We start from the raw sequence: 13,454 nt of genomic DNA, 5'->3' as shown, positions 1-13,454 counted from the left end.
AAATGAGTGCCATGACATAGCATCTAACATCTTATTAAAATCAAAACCCATGTTGCCTTTAACAGAGAAACAGATTGAAGATTTCAACAAAGCAGAAAAATGCCCGGTATGTGATTCTGAATTTTCAGATACAAATATCAAAGTGAAACACCATTCTCATACAGATGGTAAATTCAAAATGGCCCTGTGTAATAGCTGTAATATTAAGATCAAGAGACCAAAATTTGTCCCCATATTTTGCCATGGAGCATCCAATTATGATTTCCATCATCTGATCAGATATGAGGGGTTTGACAAGCAGAATTTAAAAATTTTAGCTGAAAATGATGAGAAATATATTGCTATTAGCAAAATAATTAAAGTTAATGGTGTTCCTATTCACATAAGATTTCTTGATTCTTACAGAATTTTATCTGCTAGCCTGGCTACACTGGCCACTCAATTATCTGATGATCAATTCAAAATCACATGTGCCTTGTTTCCAAATCAGGACCTGAAATTAATTAGGCGGAAGGGTGTATATCCTTATGATTATGTTACAGATTTTTCTAAATTTGATGAATGTTCCCTGCCTCCACAACATGAGTTTTACAGCAAAATCAGAGGTTCTGGAATCACTGATGATGATTATCACCATGCCCAATTGATGTGGAACAATTTAAAATGCCAGACATTTGGTGATTATCATATGGCATATTTGAAACTTGATGTGACCCTCTTAGCTGATATATTGCAGGCATTCAGAAAATCATCAATGCAAAATTATGAGCTGGACCCAATATATTTTTACAGTGCCCCGGGCCTAGCATGGGCTGCAATGTTTTTAAACACTAAAATGCCATTGGATCTGATCCAGGATCAGAACATGTATCTGTTTATGGAGGAATGTATAAGAGGAGGCATGGTGCAATGTTCTCAGAGATATGCCAGAGCAAATAACACATATATGCATGATTATGATCCAGCACGGCCATCAAATTATATATTGTATGTAGATGCAAACAGCCTGTATGGTCACGCTATGATGGATAAACTGCCATATGCAGGGCTTGAATGGGTTGAAGATTTCAATATTGAAGATCTTCAGGACTTTGATGACAGTGAATATGGCCTATTCTTAGAGGTTGATCTGACAAATCCAGATCATTTGCATAACAAATTTTCTGATCTGCCCCCAATTCCTGAGGTTCAGTGCTCACCTGGCTCTAAACAGAAGAAGCTCATGATGACACTGGAGCCAAAACAGGGTTATGTTATATATTACAAAAACCTCCAGTTCCTGATGCATCATGGTGTCCAAGTGACCAAAATTAGAAAAGTTTTGAGGTTCAGGCACTCAGAATGGTTGAAATCATATATTAATACAAACACAGAGCTTCGAACATCTGCAAAGAGCCAATTTGATAAGGCCTTGTTTAAATTGATGGTAAATTCTGTATATGGCAAAACAATTGAAAATGTCAGAAAACATACCGATGTTAAAATAATTACTGACCCCAGCCTGAGCAAAAAATTGGTTGCAAAGCCTAATTTCAATTATAGAAGAATTTATGATGAAAATATGGCACTTTTCAACATGAAAAAAACAAAGATTAAGTTTGATAAACCTATTTATGTAGGGGCTGTGATATTGGAATTGGCCAAATTACATATGTTAAAATTGTATTATGATGTGTTGAAACCTTTTTATAAGAATCGTGTAAAATTGATGTACATGGACACTGATAGTTTTGTTCTTGATATTCAAACAGAAGATGTTTATCAAGATATGTCACAGCCTGAATTGATTAAATATTTTGATACCAGTGAACATACAAGAATTCAACCCCACAACAAAAAAGTGCCTGGCAAGTTAAAAGATGAGACACTTGGTGATGTTATTGTGGAATTTGCTGGGTTAAGTGCCAAGATGTATAGTTTTAAAACATGTAATGCTGTTGTCAAAAAAGCCAAGGGCATTGGCAGAGTTACTGTTGAAAAAGAGCTTGAATTTGAGGATTATAAAAATTGCCTCAAATCATGTATCACCACCAGAACATCAGAATCCAGAATTCAGAGTGTGGATCACTTATTGACTACAAATATTGTAAGAAAAGTGGCTCTGGACCCACATGATGATAAGAGATGCATTTTATCATGTGGCATACATACTTTACCATGGGGTCATTGTGATTTGAAAAATGGGAATCAATGCCCAAGCACAGAGCATGATTTGAAATAAATAAACATGCCTATGAACTTATTTGGGTTCAAAAAACAAGGTATTATGGACCTCCCAACACCACAACCCTCTTCTGATATACTGTCTAAACTGAGTGCTTTGTTAATTATTCATCTGAACAGCATACTTACAGATATTGATGATGAAACAGGCAAAATATTGTACATATTTAACAATAATTTAAATCATTACCAATTACCTGTAGGTAGGCAATTGCAATTTATTACAACCCCTGAGGGTGATGTTAAAATTTCAGTAGGGAGAAATATTTACAGAATTAAGCACTCAAACATGGTTTCTGGCACTGTTTATACTGTTTCTGCTGGTGACTGCTTATATATTGAGGTCCCTGGATCCTATGATAAGCTTATACCCTTTTTTATAGAATTAACAATCAGATATTCAATAATAAATAACTACTAAATCAAAAATGCCTAATGATATTTTTGGCCATACAAGACATGAAGATCACAGTGATGAGATTCTGATGCTTGATGTCAGAGTCAAGAAATTAAGAAGTGATTTACAAGCTTTACAAACCACACTCAATGCCAGTCTTCAATTAGAAATTACAAATTTGCAATCACAATGCATGGACCCTCTTCTTAAAATTGATTCTGAACTCAAATTGCTGCTTCAGAAATATACTGACCTGGCCACATTAGATAATTTTCAAAGTTTGGAAGAAGCTGTAGCAGCTCTTCAAGCCAAATTTAAGACCCAGGCCACCAATTCTGAGCAATTGAAACAGCAATTAGAAGAGCAAATAAATAATGTCCAGACACAGCTCCAAACAATTGTCAAAAGCATAAAATCACAAGAAGATTTTGATCTAGTGATTTCCACTCTAAAGGAACAGATTCAGTCACTCCAAATACCTAATCTGGACCCTCTGAACAATGCCATAGCCGAGGTTAAAAAAAAAATTGAGACACTTGAAAATTTTATGAACAATTTGCCAACTTCTGATGCTTTGAATGCAATAACTCGGAGTGTTGCAAATATTAAGCTGCAACTTGAAACATATGAAGATTTTGGAAAAATTCAAAGTTCCATAACCCATCTTGAAGGTACAATAGCAGCAGTGCAAAGTGATTTGGCAAATGTACTTGAATCCCGATTGCCTGGGATTGTAGATACCCTTGTCAGTGTCCAGCAACAAATCACAAAGCTTGAAAACCTCAATACTGAATCTGAACTGTCTCATTTTCATCACTTGATAGATGATATCCAAACAAAACTTGAAATTTTACAACAATCAACACCCTCTCAGGCAGATATAGCCCTGCTCCAAAATGCTATGCAAAATGTGGCTGATGCTTCTGAATTACACAATGTAAAATTGGCACTTGAATTTTTGCAAAATACAGTATCAAATTTGCCTACATCACAGGAACTTAAAAATATTAAGAGAGCTGTGAATCGCATATTGAAATCAGAAGATATCAAAAATATCCAAGCAGAGATCAAACAACTCACTCAGACAGTGGCCACTCTACCAACCAATCAACATATTAATGAACTGCATGCCCTGTTTGAGGATATCAGAAGACAGGTCCATGATCTTACAGCTCAAAATTCAAAATTGGCAGTTGTTGAAAATTTGCAACAAATTGTAGCTAATATCAAGCAACAGCTAGGGACCATGGAATCCAATCAAGCAAATGCTCTGTCTGTTTTTGCCACCCAGCTACAAGAAATTGTGCAACAATACAAGAGACTTGCTGTGGACATAAAAATAAAGCCAGGCCATGATGATGTTGTTAGGACCATCAATGAGCACCTTGAATCTGTAACAAGGAGATTGCTCACAGCAGAAAAAGAAATAACAGGCATAATTGAAAATCCTAAACATACAGTAATTCTTGAATTGTACAGCATCCCCAACAAAGAATATGATTCTCCATTTACACCAGGTGGCAAAATATATATGCTGTCCCCTGCACAATTTTATTACCAATTTTTTTGTTGGGGGCACATTGAGACCAATCAAGATCAAATATTGGCTTCAACCACAGGCACACCACTACCCTACCTTATCAATAACAAATGCTGATGACAAAGTAAAAATCACCCGTGTAGAATTAGAGGATTTTACAGATCCCAATACATTGGAAACAGCCTATGTTGAAGATGATGGCTCTTTGGAATTTAAAATACATATAGGGGACAAATTATATTTAGAAAATCCTGCAGTATCAGCTGCTGAACACCCCATAGTTGCAATATTCTTGTTTACATATTATGTCTAGACAAATTATTGTTGATGAATTACACAGACAGGCCAGACATAATTTTAAGAGACTCCCAGTAGTCACAAAAAGCATAGATGATTTATGGCAGGGGGACTTGATTGAAATGGCAAGTGGACAGTTGAAAAACTTAGACAAAATCAACAAGGGCTACAAGTATCTACTCACTGTAATAGACATATTTTCAAAATTTGCCTGGGCTGTGCCACTCAAATCCAAGACTGGAAAATGTGTTACAGAAGCTTTTAGGACAATCATCAATCAGAGTGGAAGATCCCCGCGCTATTTGCAAACAGATAATGGCAAAGAATTTTATAATTCAGTGTTTCAACAATTTATTAAAAGCCAGGCAATAAAACATTATTCGAGTTACAGTGACCTCAAGGCCTCAATTGTAGAGAGATTCAACAGAACCTTAAAAAATCTTATGTATAAACAATTTACACTGCAGGGTAATTATAAATGGGTTAATATTCTTCCAGAACTTCTACATAAATATAACAACTCGGTCCATTCCACAATCAACATGAAACCCTCTGAAGTAACTTCATCTGATGAGCAAAAATTGATCAGCACTGTTTATTATCCTAGATACCAGCCAACAACAAGAAAGGCCAAATACAAGATTGGTGATCAAGTAAGAATCAGCAAATATAAGCACTTATTCAAGAGAGGCTTTACAAGAAACTGGAGCAGTGAATTATTTACAGTGGTTCAAGTTAAACCCGGGACCCTTAACACATATATAATAAAGGATCACCGAGGAGAAATTCTCAAAGGCAGGTTCTATGAACAAGAGCTCAGCAAAACTAAACAGCCTGACACATATCTCATAGAAAAAATTATCCGCAGAAAAGGCAACAAGTTACTTGTCAAATGGCTAGGACTCCCAGAACACAGCTGGATCGATGCAAACAAAATAATAATATGAGCACCTGGGATGTTATAAAAAGGCTGCCAGAACCTGAACAACAAAATAAGAGAAATGGCAACTTGTTACCTGATAATATTAGGTGTCTTATTGTTGGGCCATCTGCTTGTGGTAAAACTACACTATTAGTTGATAATTTTTTATTGGCACCCAACTGGTTAGACTGGAAAAACAGGCACTTGTATATCTTCTCTAAAAGCTTGGAACAATTAAAATATCAGCAGCTGATGAAGCTATATGATGGATTGGATATTGCCACTTTTGAACCAGATGTTAAGCCACTTCATGAATGTCTCGATAATTCTGTTGTTGTGTTTGATGATATTATATTGGATAATCAAAACAAAGTTAGAAACTTCTTTACACAGGGCCGGCACAAAAACATTGATTGCTTCTACCTGGCACAAACTTTTTCAAAAATACCCAAGCAGCTGATCCGAGACAATAGCAATTTTATATGTGTGTTTCATCAAGACCATACCAAACTCAAACACATACATGATGAATATGTAGGTGGGGACCTGAGCTACAATGATTTTTCTAAGTTTTGCAGCAGGTGCTGGAACCAGGACAGTTATGGGTTTGTCACAATTGATATGACAAGAACACCCAATAGTGGCAAATACAGAAATAAAATCAACAATTTTCTAGACATTGAAACATATATAAATAAACATGAAAAGGCCAATCATTGATGATCTTAAGTTAAGAGATTATCTTGTAAAAAGATTTAAGGGATGGAAATCAGAGAACCGAGGAATTTATGAAAAACACAAACAAACAGAACAGCCTGTAATTGATGCTATTAATAATTTAGGTAAGAATATCAAAACTGTTACAGAGCAGAATCAAAATTTGCTCACAGAGCTTGTACCTGTAGCTGCTAGGAACATATTAGATTATCCATTCACTCCACTTTCAAGTATTCATACACCTAGTCCTATTGCTCCTAGAAGAATTGAGGCTAGTCAGGATCCTATTGAATTGGGTCTTCTTGCTCAAAAATATTTAAGCACACCTAAAGACAACAAAGATGAGGTGTTTGGCTTATATGCTGACACAGAGCTTGATGGTAGCATCATACATAGAATTGGCAATTTCAGAGTAACATTTATGGGAGATGATATAATTGTATATTCAGAATCTCGACTTGGAGAAAAAGGTGCTTTTGTTAAGTATCTCGGAACACCTGGATTGTGGGAACTGATGACTAGGAAGAGACCTGGCAGCTATACAGATCAAGATTATGAGGATTACAAAGAAATATTAATAAAATCAGATGCTCTATACCAGAACAATGATCCCACACAAAAAAGAGTCAAGTCTAGCAGTGGGGCAAAATACAATAATTTAATCAAGCCCATATGGTCACAAATCAAGACTGGAAGTGGAATCAAACAATACAACACCCTGCCTAAAGAATTTGTCTGGGTTGATGATGTCAGGAAACTTGTAGATAGGTTATTGGTGATAGCTGGGGAGGAAAATGCTGGGAACCACAATTTTTACAATGAAAAAGTTGGAATTATGGACATGATAAGCACCAAATTGTCTAATTTTATAGTGAATGACACTAAGGGGATTGGATATTTTATAAAAATTATTAATACTCTACCCCCCAAATTTTGGAATATTTCTGAGGGTCGGGGCCTTGTTAATGACATTATAAACAAACTGCCATTTGAACTACATATTCCAGGCTATCAGTATTGTGGTCCAGGCACAAAATTGGACCATAGATTAAACATAGGTGATCCTGGTGTTAATCCCCTAGATGCTGCTTGTAGAGACCATGACATAGCATACAACACACATTCTGATCTTGACAAGAGACATGTTGCAGACAAGAAATTAGAAGAGGCTGCATTTGGTAGATTTGTAAGCAAAGATGCTTCTTTGAGTGAAAAAATAGCAGCATTGGGAACCACCATAGCAATGAGCACCAAACAAAAATTGGGGTGGGGGTTGTGAATATGTATATAATAAACCTACAATGAAGGCCAGGGGTGTTATGTATCAAATACCTTATGCTGGTCTCAAATCTCTTAAAACTATTGACAGCCTTTTAACCAAAAAGCAGCGCAAGAAAAAAAATTCTTGTATTGCCAAGGGTCATGGTATGAAATTGTTACTTAGCACCCCCCAATTAAAAAAATTACAGCAATCAAGAAAAAAATCACATGTGGGGGGATTTATATTTACCATCCCTGCCATCTTAGCTGCTCTCGGGGCTGTTGGGAGCTTGGCTGGGGGATCAGCTGCCATAGCAAAAACAGTAATAGATGCCAAGAAAAATAGGGCAGAATTAGATGAGCAGAGGCGCCACAACCTGGCAATGGAGAAAAAAGGCAAGGGTGTTAAAAGAGCCATGAATAAGTTTAAAAAAAACAAGAGCCACTTACAAACCAAGATATTGAAGCTTTAATCAAGCCACTGGGCATCAAACATTTTAGAGGTGTGTACATGTCTGATTCTTTCCCAGAACAACCACTCAACAAAGAGTGTGGCATTGTTAATTTGGATAAGTACAAAAATCAGGGCACTCACTGGATTTGTTATCTTAAATATTTAAAAAATGAGGCATTTGTGTTTGATTCATTTGGAGGTGTTCCACCTGAAAATTTAATAAAATATCTAAATTCAGCTAATCTTTATTACAATAATGCCCGTGTTCAAAATTTCAAAGATGTTAATTGCGGACATTTGTGTTTATCTGTTCTTAGATATATGTCTCAAATAAATAAACCATCAATTGAGGATTTTCAAAAAGCCTTGTGGTATCTGAAACATCATGGAGGTATTCCATCTCACCAGGCAAAATTCAATATTGAAACTCAAATTACATGATGACATAGTGTATCCAAAACCAATAGCTCTCAGGGCATTTTACGGCATGTACCTGATCCCTAATATTACACACCACAACAACAAAATTGCAGTTGGGGATGAAAAAATTGTCATCACTCCAGGGCAGTATAATCTGTCCACTCTAAATGCTCAATTACCCAGAGGTATAGTGTTAAGTCAAAATTCTGTCACTCACAGAGTAGAAATTGTATCTGCTACAGAAACAGTGGATCTGGGTACTATAGGAGAGCTGTTAGGATTTGAGAACAACACAAAACTTGAACCAGGCATCAAACACACTGCTATGAACATACCTAAATTCTTAGCCATAGAGACTCTAAATATTCACTGTAATGTGGCTGAGGGTATGATCACCAAATCAAATGGCATAGGCACTCACAAACAAACAGGCATCATTGCAACATTCAAACCTAATTCTGAATTTATGGAGCCTATTATCTACAATCCATCCCCAACATTATATTTTCCTGTGTGTCATAATAGAATAGATTATATTGAATTGATGGTCACTAATGAAAAAGAAGAATTAGTTGATTTTGCTGGAGCCACAACAACTGCAATCATAGAGATTAATATTTAAATAAAAATACATACAAGAAGAAAATGGAAAATATTGAGAGTTATGAGCTACAATCATTCCCCCCAAACAGGAGGACCTTTGCAAATTTAAATCAACCCAACACAGAGATTGAGGTTGATCTTGATGTGGGGGATGGATTTATACACCCCCACAGAGCAGATCTATACATCAAATTTGATGTTGTAAAGCTCGATGGAACAGATTATCCGGCAAATTCAAATATAAGATTGGTAGATAATTTTGTGCCACATCTATTCTCTGAAATTGAGATCAGAAAGCATGGCGTTGTTATAAACAGAGTGGATTATCCCGGCATTACCTCCACAGCTTTGGCCACACTAAAATTATCCAAAACCGAGGCTTCATACTACAAAATAGGTGGATTTGAGGCTGGTGATAAGATATTATCTAAGAACCACACTGTGCTGTTCCCCATGCGCCTGTTGCCAGGATTCTTCTCAGATTACAAAGATATTATGTGGAAGGGTGGGTTAAGAATCACATTTAGAAGAGCTGCAAATGATAACAATGCTTTGATGAGGTACAGTGCATTAAACTCTACAGGGGAAGCTCTGCCCAATACCCTACCTGATGAGGGCAAGTGTATTATTCAGACTATGGAGTTAAGAATCCCTGTTGTTGAATATGAGGCCAGTTATGCTCTTAAATACAAAGCAGATATAATAAAAAATCCACAGATTCCCCTACAATTTTATACATATCAATGTGTATAGAAGCCCGCATCTGGTACATATTATGAGTTTGATGCCACAAATTCATTCTCCAGCATACAATATGACATGCCGGATTTTGTGGTGGTATTGTTTCAGACTGGAAGACACAACAATCAGGAAAAAAATTCAAGTAAATTTGATAACTGCAACATCAAGAACATATATCTTAAAAATGGCAGAAATGAGGTATTTCCTAGAGAAAATTATAATTTAGACATGTCCAAGGATGATTTCCTCAAATTATATGAGGCATTTTCGGCATTCAAAAGGGTCACTACTGGCAATACTGACATGTATTACACACCAGATGAATTCAAAGCACAGAGACCCATGTTTGTAATCAACACTTCAAAAAGGAAACAAGTTGTGGTTAATGACAGGACAAACATTAAAATTATCTGTGAATTCCATGAGGCATTACCTGATGACACCATATGTAGTGTTATTCTCATAGGTGAAAAATCATATGTTTATGATGTAAGAAATGAGAGGGTCACAGAGCAATTCTAGAGGGTCTCTGCATATTGCATTGTTTTAATATACAATTTGAACCTGGTATCCAATTGAACTTAAACCGGAAGTAAATATGTGTGTATGTGGGTGGGTGTGGGTGTGTATGTGTGTGTGTGTGGCCTATTTTTATGTGTGGGCAAAAAAAATATCAAGAGGAGCATATTTTTAACAAGTTTATGGACAACAATCTCACAGAAGTGCCTTTTATAAGTATATGCAAATCAATCTGAGGGGGCTCATACTTTCTGAGAAACTTCTCGAGGGCATTTTTACAAAAATCTTGGATTAGACAGGGTTCCACACTTGAGCAAAAAACTCATATGGGCATGTTGAGCTAGTTTTAAGTGTAGGCAAATCTGCTTCAGGGGGGTTCATACTTTCTGGTCCTGGTTATACCACAAATACAACTACTCCCCCTGTTGCCCGCCTAGAACTCATTTCCGTCCAAGGTTGGTGGAGGCATGCATCAAATGCATCAAAATCCGAGCCTTACTTATTACACATTTATTATAAAGAGTGAAGGGTAGATAATACCAGGCGCAGAAGAAGAAGCTTAGATTAAATCAGGTTTTTTCTTGCATAGCTTTTCTGTCATTTTTGACTAAATGCGACGATGAGGATGAATGATGATACAATGAAATTGATGAAGGGACTCTGGGACACTCAAAAAGTTTAAGGAAGTTTCTAACTGAAATATGTTATTTTCTTGTTAAGGAACTGTACTAAATTTTGTTTAAAAGATTGAGTGGTTCATTTGTTTATTTTACTTCGCTTTCTACCACTTTTGGATAATCGCGAAGATGAGAATGAATGGTGATAAAATGAGAAGGATGAAGGGAAGATCATAAACATATAAGGACGTCACAACACAAGCTCCACAGAGGATTATCTTGGCTGTGAGTCCAGACGCCGGAGCCTCGCTAGTCTGCAAAATGCAGTCCAGGGTGTATTACGAGGATGGGAGGCTTATATGTAGGTGTTTTTCGAAAGGGTCACCCCCTTACAACCCATTTCGTTTTAGTTAAAGGGCTTATCTCCGTATTGCTTAATGAGGAAATGGTGTCGTCCTAATTGCGAACAGTCCTAATTGCGAACAGTCCTAGTTGCGAACAGTCCTAATTGCGAACAGTCCTAGTTGCGAATAGTCCTAATTGCGAACAGTAATAGTTGCGAACGGTCCTAATTACGAACACTTGCTGCCTAAGCAGGATTAACCTCGAAGAGCAGTGTCCTAGTTACGAACACAATTTCTGCCTTTGGGTCTACAACTTTCTCTTTCACTTCCAGTGTCTTTTTACCGAATTTGCTGCCTTGTTGGAACATAGATAATTCGACATGATTGTAGCCGTTGCCGAAGTATAAATAATTTAATAATAAAAGTATGGCCTATTTGCTATATACGACTACATAATGCACACATCTTAACTGAAAAGAGCTTCATCATTTAATAATATAATAATTAATATAAAATTCAAATTTCAAAACACATGACACTGTACTTAAAATTTATGTATACATGAATCCCCTCATACCTGTTAGTGCTACTCGCCACTATTTCGTATATATATATATATACATGGAGTCCATAAAGTCCTGCAAAAAACTAAAACTCTATAACTTTTTAGCTGTTGCGTTTAACAGAAGGGTGGAAGTTTAAAGTTTGTTCTGGCCACACTGCTCAGTGACGCTTGCACTGGTAATCACGTGATCATGTGACTTAAGATGGCATCCATCCAGGAAAAAGCACAGTGTGTTCTGTGGTTTGCAGAGTTAAAATCTTGTGTTTCAGTGCAGATAAAGTTCCAGGCAACATATGGAAAACCACCCCCAGCAAATTCAAGTATCAAGAGATGGTATGAAAAGTTCAAGGCAACGGGAAGTGTGTCAGATTTGCCACGCAGTGGAAGGCCAGGATCGAGTGACGATGTGATTCAGTCAGTGCAGGACAGCGTGCATCGGAGTACAATGAAATCGCTGAAACGAAGATCGCTGGAACTGGGAATACTTAACAGAACTTAATAGGTTAGGCATCATCAATGACGTCCACATGCAACAAGATGTGGCGCCGCCGAATTTTGCCCTTGAAGTTCGGTAGTTTCTTAACGAACAATTTCATGGTAGATGGATTGGCCGAAGAGGGCCCACACCTTGGCCTACAAGATAACCAAACTTGTAACCTTGCGATAATTGGTTGTGGGGACATGTAAAGACCGAGGTGTATTCACAGAAACCAGCTAATCTGGATGACCTAAAAGAAAAAATAAGAGATGTGATTCTGAATATCCCAGGAGAGCACCGTCAGCACGCAATTCTCGGTTTCACAAAAAGACTGCAACAGTGTTTCGACGTGAATGGTGCACAATTGGAGGTTTGGCGATGAACCTAACAAGCAGGAAATAAACTTTGAACCTTACTGTAAGTACACACAGAATATTTTGTTAATAAACTTAATAGTTTTCAAGTTATAGAGTTTTAGTTTTTTGCAGGACTTTATGGACTCCCCGTATATATATATATATATATATATATATATATATATATATATATATATATATATATATATATATATATATATATCAATCTTCCGTTTTACACCATCATTTCCAACCTAAGAATTATGCCATTAGATTTTTCTGCCTCAGCCTTTAAGCTTGGATTGGATTTGATTGATTGAATTTGTTGCTTTAAGTCCACTTTACGCACAGAAAGGCTAATCGGGACTGGACATACACTTTAAAGTGGAATCCGAATCACTATGTGCCTCCACCGGGTTTCGAACCCTGGACCACTTGATTACAAGGCGACGACGCTAGCACTGCGCCATCAGGGAGGCCCTACTCTCTTGGATGTGGTCTACCTAGCTCACTGTTGATTTTGTGGTTCCATCGCTCCACTGAATTATAAATCCTCCTGCTGAAGCAGTTCCACATCTCCTTTGGCACTGAGGGGTCTTCCAGAAATTAAAACACGGAAGTTCGATGGACTGAAAGGGTGAATTGACTATAGAAGGCTTTACAAAGTCGTAGAAGACCATGATAGGTCAATCAGATTGGATATTGTTGCTAGTCAAATCAGCTGTCTCTGTGGGTCACTATCCTTATTAATTTTTAAAAGCAGGTTTTTCAGTTAAATGTGTTTGCAATTAGGACATGGAAGTATTTGCTCATTTTTATGTGTTCGCAATTAGGACTGTTCGCAATTAGGACACAACCGAGGAAATAGCCATGCTATAAAAATCAACCAATAAAAATACCAGGTACTGATCAGCATTCATGGAACATATCGCTGTTACATGCAATTCCAGCTTGTTTCAATGGAATTGAAATGCTCTATCAATTCCATCTTAACCTACAAG

At 36.9% G+C, this 13,454-nt stretch overlaps 1 protein-coding gene across 6 annotated transcripts in view; it reads right to left on the bottom strand.

Annotated features, from left to right (window-relative positions):
* Nucleotides 1-13,454, bottom strand: part of nAChRalpha4 (nicotinic acetylcholine receptor alpha4) — a 747,771-nt gene that overhangs the window by 49,335 nt on the left and 684,982 nt on the right. The gene's annotated exons all lie outside the window — the stretch shown is intronic.

The sequence above is a fragment of the Lepisma saccharinum genome, chromosome 15 (genome assembly GCF_977018435.1).
Source record: "Lepisma saccharinum chromosome 15, izLepSacc3.1, whole genome shotgun sequence".
NCBI classification, from domain to species: domain Eukaryota; kingdom Metazoa; phylum Arthropoda; class Insecta; order Zygentoma; family Lepismatidae; genus Lepisma; species Lepisma saccharinum.
This window is presented reverse-complemented; position numbering and strand designations above follow the sequence as displayed.